Genomic DNA, 6476 nt, shown 5'->3' with positions numbered 1-6476 from the left:
AAAGGAAAGGAAAGGAAAGGAAAGGAAAGGAAAGGAAAGGAAAGGAAGCAAAAGTTCCAGGCTGCCTGGGCTACACAAGTCCAATATTAGCCTGGCAACTTAGTGAGATGCTGTACTTAAAAAAAAAAAAAAAAAACACACGTCAGTCTTCAGATGTGAGTGTACAACCTGGAAAAGCCGTAACAACCAGGAAAGCAAAAATGTACTGTGGGGCAGGAGGAAGGAATTCTTAAGGGGAATAGCAGAATACAAGTGATACAAAGGGGTAAATGAGGACATCCTTTTGAGTTGTTGGTAAAAAGAATCCAGTAGACTCCCCAAACGATACAGGCTGTCACTATTGCCCTTGGTTGACCATCAGAGGTGAAGGTAAGTTCCTAATTGCTGAAGACACTATGTATTCAGACAAAGGGCTTGGAGTTTATGAGCTGGATCTGACCTGAAAGCCCACTCCCTAAGAACTCTCTTTCACAGTACCGAAAGGTACTAGGCTAATTGTCAAGAGAGGAAAGCATCCGATATTCCTACCTATGAGCTGTAACAATGACCAGCACGGAAAAAGGTTTCCAAGGGTGCAACACTGCATTCCTATCTTATTGGTAACCAACGGCTGTCTAATTGGACTTAGGGCTTGTTCAATAGGAGGAAAATAATTCAGGGCACTGAAAACCAATCAGCTAGGTAATGAGGCTATGGATCTTAGAGGCAAATCTACTACTGCCACTTTACTAAGCCAGGAGGGTCAAGGTCATTCTCAACTATATATCACATTTGAGGTCAGCCTGGGTAATATAAGATCCTGTCAAAAGAAAGAATGAAAGGAAGAAGGAAGGAAGGAAGGAAGGAAGGAAGGAAGGAAGGAAGGAAGGAAGGGATGAGAGGTAAGGAGAGAAGGAGGAGAAGGGGAAAAGGAGAAGAAGCAGAAGCAGCAGAAGCAGCAGAAGCAGCAGAAGCAGCAGAAGCAGCAGCAAAAACAGAAGCAGAAGCAGAAGCAGAAGCAGAAGGAGAAGGAGAAGGAGAAGAAGCAGAAGCAGCAGCAGAAGCAAAAACAGAAACAGAAGGAGAAACAGAACCAGAAGTAGCAGCAGCAGAAGAAGCAGAAGCAGAAGCAGCAGCAGCAGAAGAAGTAGAAGCAGAAGCAGAAGAAGCAGAAGAAGCAGAAGCAGAAGAAGCAGAAGAAGAAGAAGAAGAAGAAAAATCGGAGGAGGAGGAAAAGGAAGAAGAGGAGGAGGCAGAGGAAGAAGAGGAAGAGGCGGAGACGGAGGAGAAGGAAGAGGAAGATCAACAGAGCAACAGAGAGAAAAACACCACTTGAAGGATAAAGTGGGGTTGCCCACCCTCATGGAGTGGAGGGGGAAAGTAAAAAAGTGTAGAAATCTCAATGGTGGGTCAGAAAGAGAAAGGAGTCACTGGAAATTCTGATGTTAGGTGTCTGAGATCTAGAATGACTGAAGCTCAGCCTAGAGGAACCATTTTAGACAGTAAATGTCAGGGCCAAGAGTAACTCAAAGTATCATGAAAGGGACAGAAAACCCAAAGGATGAAGACATTGTGTACACCAATAAACTAAGAACAACAAGTCACTGGGGTAGTGAAGATATTTAGTAAAGACATTTTAAAAGGAAAAAAAATAGTTTAATAAAAATTTCACCATCAATTTATAAGTAAACAATGGTATCAGAGTTGTCCAGGTTCATAAAGGAGGGTGTCAGGCATCTCTGAGAAATAGCAACTTAAAAGGTTGGGAGTAAAGGTGCTAGAGAGATGGTTTGGTGGTTAAAAGCCCCCGATTCAATTCCCAGCACCCACAGGGCTGCTCACAACAATCTGTTAACCTCAGCCTCAGGGGATCCAACACCCTCTTCTGGTGGTCTTGGACACTGCATAAACATGACACACATACATACTGGCAGGAAAACATCCACACATAAAATAAAAAATGGGAAGAAAACACGTTTGGGAAAAAGGTGTTGCAAAATAAAGCACTAAAATTTCAGACCAGGGAGACAGACAGACAGACAGACAGACAGAAAGACAGACAGACTCACAATCTTCCATAACTCCACTTCTGGGAGGGATCTAACTCCCTATTCTGACTTCCAAGGGCACTAGGTACACAGACATATATGTAAGAAAAACACTCATACATACGAAGTGAATATATCTTTAAAATGTTTAAATAATAATAAATAAAGTTACATCTGAAGGTCATTTGGCTTTTCTAAGGAAAACAAGATATAGTACTTACATGGAAGTGTGGATGCCAGGAGTGGTGGCTCACAGCTTTAATTCAAAACACTCAGGAGGCAATGGCAGCAAAACTCTGTTAGTTCAAGACCAGCCTGGTCTACATAGTGAGTTCTAGGCCAGCCAGGGTTGTATTTTTAAAACAAAAGAAAAAAATATCCCTGCCATTACGCGTAGTGCATGCTGCTTCCAAATGTTTATCAAATGGGGGAGAAAATGCTAGAATGATTTGGGAACTTCTTCATCAAGGCTTTGAAGAATTCATTTGGTCAAAATTTCCTGGATCGCTGGTCCCATCCAAAAGCCAGTTAGTTAACTTCAGATATTTATACTTCCTTGAAATGGGTTTCTCTCTGGGAGTGACAGAGGATCTAGGATAAGAAGGTGACGCTAGCAGGGATATTGATTTCGTCAGCAAGCAACAACAGGCAACCCAACCAGAATCCAGGACTGAGGCAATTTTAAGCCATTTGTGGTGATGCGCACTTGGAATCCTAGGCACTAGGTTGGTGGTAGCAGAAAGGTTAAGAACGGATGGTCCTCCCTGGCTACATAGCATGTTCCACCAGACTGAGGGCTACGTGAAAGCCTGCCTCCATCAGGCAAGCCAACAAACATACTGAGCTTTGAATATTGGAAAACCAAACAGATATAAGTGCTTAGGAGCTGGAAGATACCTCCGTGGTTAACAGCACATACTAACTTCAATTCCCAGCACCCATATAGGGTGGCTCACAACTGCTTTTCACTCCAGGTTGGGGGAGATCCAATGACTCTGGTTTTTAATGCCCCCTGAACTCATGTGGACCCTGCACACATACACATAATTTAAAATAATCAAAACAAAACAGAGTATCAAAAAGGGGAGTATCTACATTTTGACTCAGACAAACCCCAAAGAATAAAGATATATCTACAAAATGATAAAAAACAAACAGGCATCTAGATGCTCTGTAGGTTCAAAGTGCTTGCCCTGCAGACCTGAGGACCTAAGTTTGCTCCCGGGATCCCACGGTGGAATTTCTGCAAGTTGACCTTTGGCCTCCAAACTGTGCCGTGTGACACACTCACACATACACATCACATACACGCAGCTAATACTTTTTTAAAAAATAAAATAAAACGTTTTAAGACGACGATAAAAGAAGACATGAATATCAAGGTTTAGAGAGTCCAGAAACACGGTGAGTTGAAACAATCTATAATATAACCTGATTGGTTTTCATCAACTCATTACCCAGGAGCCATGAGGTGCTGTGTGAATGATCAGACGACATTAAAACTGAGCACACGAATTGAGAATCTGTATTAACATGGTACCCAACCGGGATGGAGCATTTGTATCGGGGGCTACGGCAGAGTAAACGAAAGTCGAGGCTAAAGAAGGGGTTTCCGGGCTTGGAGTGCTGACATATTACTTTTATTAGAGCCCTCTACCTTCCTTCTCTAATCTCTCTTCTTTTGTACTCCTCTAGGTAGACTGCCTTTACTTCTCATTTGAAACGTCTGAAATCAACCTGCATCGTTCCATCCTGGCAAGTTTGCTGGTTCCTCAGCCTCAGCTTCTCTCCAAGTCTTCCTCCCTTAAAAGCTAACGTTAAGGCTACAGGAGCAGCTAAGCCACAAAGCATTTGCTTAGCGTGTATGATATCTAGGGTTCTGTCTTCACCTCTCCCCACACCCCCCCACACACAAAAGTTAATGTTAATACAAGAGATAGCCATCTTCTTTGTGCTTCCAAGATAAATAAATATTCGAAAATGGCAGAGAGGGATCATGGGAAACTAGTCTTTTTTATTATTGAACACAGTCCAGGACTATAGTTTAAGCATTCCATACAATCTATACCATTTGTTAGGACTCCAAATATGTGGTGCAATTTGGAGGAGAAACGCAAAGAGCTCAACAGACACTCGGTAGGAAAGATGTTAAGAAGCCTCTCCCTGCAGCCTAACAGTACAGAAGCGGCAGCTTGGGTCTGCAGTACAAGTCCACTTCACGGAGCTGAGTGCGTGGTGGATGGGAGAGAGACTTCATCGTACCTCCCCTGCTGAGCCTCTTTGCACCTCCACACACACTATCCGTCTCCCTGGTCTTTCCATCACTTGCTCTACAGACCAGTTGCCTCTGTGCTTCCCCTCCCCTCATACAGAGCCTTAAAATGCCCTCCGTTGTCCACTTCCAGACTCCCACCGCTCTTCTGCAAAACCTGGCTGGTATAAGCTGTCCATTTTGCCAGAAAGAATAAATACTCATTTGCACATGGCTCAGCAAACCCTTCACGGGACTCGGTACCCTTCCCCCTTCTCCTCTGTTCCATTCACCTCCATTTCAGACCTCCTCTCCCTCTTCTGTCAGAGTAAAGAAAGGCTTCTCTAGGCAGCACAATGGCTGGCACTCTGAGGAAACACAGTTCATCCCACGCAACCCCTGCGCATACTCCACTGTCTTCCCTTTGCCAAATAAGACCTGGACGCCGGAATGGGTGCTGGTAGACAAGATGCAAAGGGAAAAGGCAAGAGGGCAGAAGAGCGAGCGGATTGTATAACACCCCTTCAACTGAGCCTCCGCTCTGCAGAGCCCTGGGCCCCGAGGATGAGGGCCGGCTCTGCACACTCCTTTTCTCCACACTCGTCCTTTCTCGGACCTGCCCTCTGTAGTAAAACAATCGCTCCCAGAGGACCGCAGCCAGAGGTTCTGACACTGCGAGAATGCACCTTCTGAGGAAGGCTCCACACGCTGCGGAGGGGCACAAGTAGATTGCAGGGTCAGATTCGTAGGGACAAAGATGATTTTGAGACGCCTAAGATAAGCGGAACACATAACGGTCCTGGAATGACATATGGAGTCCACATTGCTCCAGCATCATCAGATAGGGGTTCCAGGCTCTGTGTTGCACATGAACACACACACACACACACACACACACACACACACACACACACACACACGATGCTCTGAGATGATGCTACCAGTACCCACTCCGGGGGCCCTTGTACTTGAGCTCCCGCAAGACTGGGAACGACCAGGACGACAGCCCACGAACCCTTCCTTCTTTTTACGTCTAAGGACTAGACCCAGAGGGGATGAGAGTAGCGTATACCCCAGGAATCCTATGAGAGAATCTCCAATCCTCCGGTCTCCTTCACCACCCGAATTCCATCCCCCGCCCACAGCACTGGGGCTAGCCCAGACTAAGGTCGTCCTTCCCACCACCGCACCTGAGCCGGTCCTGGAGGAGGGAATCGGATCCCGGGGCTCAGCCAGACATCCCCATCCACCGGCTAGAGGTGTCCCGGTGCAGCGCAACGTCAGCGGGCAAGCCAGCCAGCGAGCGCTCCCCCGCAGCTCCGGCTGCTCCTGGTCCCCGTGCTCGTCCCCGGGCTCCCGGAGGCGCGCCCGCACTCGGGCACCCGCCCAACGGGCGCGCCCAGAGCCTGAACGTCATCCTTTCGTGAACATTCATAGCTTTCCTTAGAGCACGTGGACCTGCCTTTATTAATATTTATGAATTACCGTTTCTCCCTTCTTTGATACTGGCCCTTCTGCTTCCCACATGAATATTCAGAAGCTCCGAGATGGGGGCGTGCAATCGCTATCAATATGGATTCTTCAGATGGCCCAACACTAGGTTTTGGATAAAAATGCAGACAAACGGAGTAGATGGGCAGGCAGATACTGATAGATATACTCAAAGCGCCACTGATACTTTTTGGACTGCCCTTCCTATTCTACTAGAAGTTGACGTGGACAAGCCAAGGGGTGCACTTTACCTCAGAGTCGTTCGTACCTCAAGGTCAAGGTGGGGGGCTGGATGGTGTGAAAAATCTTGTCATCCAAAACTGTGAAATGCAAGTGAGAAATTTGAGTGAGGGGGATCCAGGAATAGAAAGACTTCAGACTTTACACCCCACACGTTGATGTGCTGTGTATACATCTGTGATTGGAGATGTTATCCATATGAAATCTAATAAGAAAGATGGATTTTTTTAAGAAAAAAAAAAAAGAAGAAGAAGAGGAGACCGGGCGGTGGTGGCGCACGGCTTTGATCCCAGCACTTGGGAGGCAGAGGCAGGTGGATTTCTGAGTTCGGGGCCAGCCTGGTCTACCGAGTGAGTTCCAGGACAGCCAGGGCTACACAGAGAAACCCTGTCTCGAAAAAGAAGAAGGAGGAGGAGGAGGAAGAGGAGAAGGAAGAGGAGGAGAAGGAAGAGGAGGAGGAGGAGGAG

General features: G+C 46.5%; 1 protein-coding gene across 3 annotated transcripts in view; it reads right to left on the bottom strand.

Moving 5' to 3' along the window:
• The window catches only part of Fez1 (fasciculation and elongation protein zeta 1), a 62108-nt gene that overhangs the window by 44247 nt on the left and 11385 nt on the right, over positions 1–6476 (bottom strand). The window contains exon 1 of one of the 3 annotated variants that reach the window (XM_028755841.1): positions 5469–5640. The exons of 1 other annotated variant lie outside the window; for it this stretch is intronic. The gene's annotated coding sequence lies outside the window, so the exon portion shown is untranslated. Of the gene's footprint in view, positions 1–4571; positions 4832–5468; positions 5641–6476 lie in introns of those variants that run through there. One more of the 3 variants, XM_028755843.1, reaches the window with a different exon arrangement.

This window comes from Grammomys surdaster, unplaced genomic scaffold (genome assembly GCF_004785775.1).
Source record: "Grammomys surdaster isolate TR1022 unplaced genomic scaffold, NIH_TR_1.0 126086, whole genome shotgun sequence".
In the NCBI taxonomy this organism is placed as follows: Eukaryota; Metazoa; Chordata; class Mammalia; order Rodentia; family Muridae; genus Grammomys; species Grammomys surdaster.
This window is presented reverse-complemented; position numbering and strand designations above follow the sequence as displayed.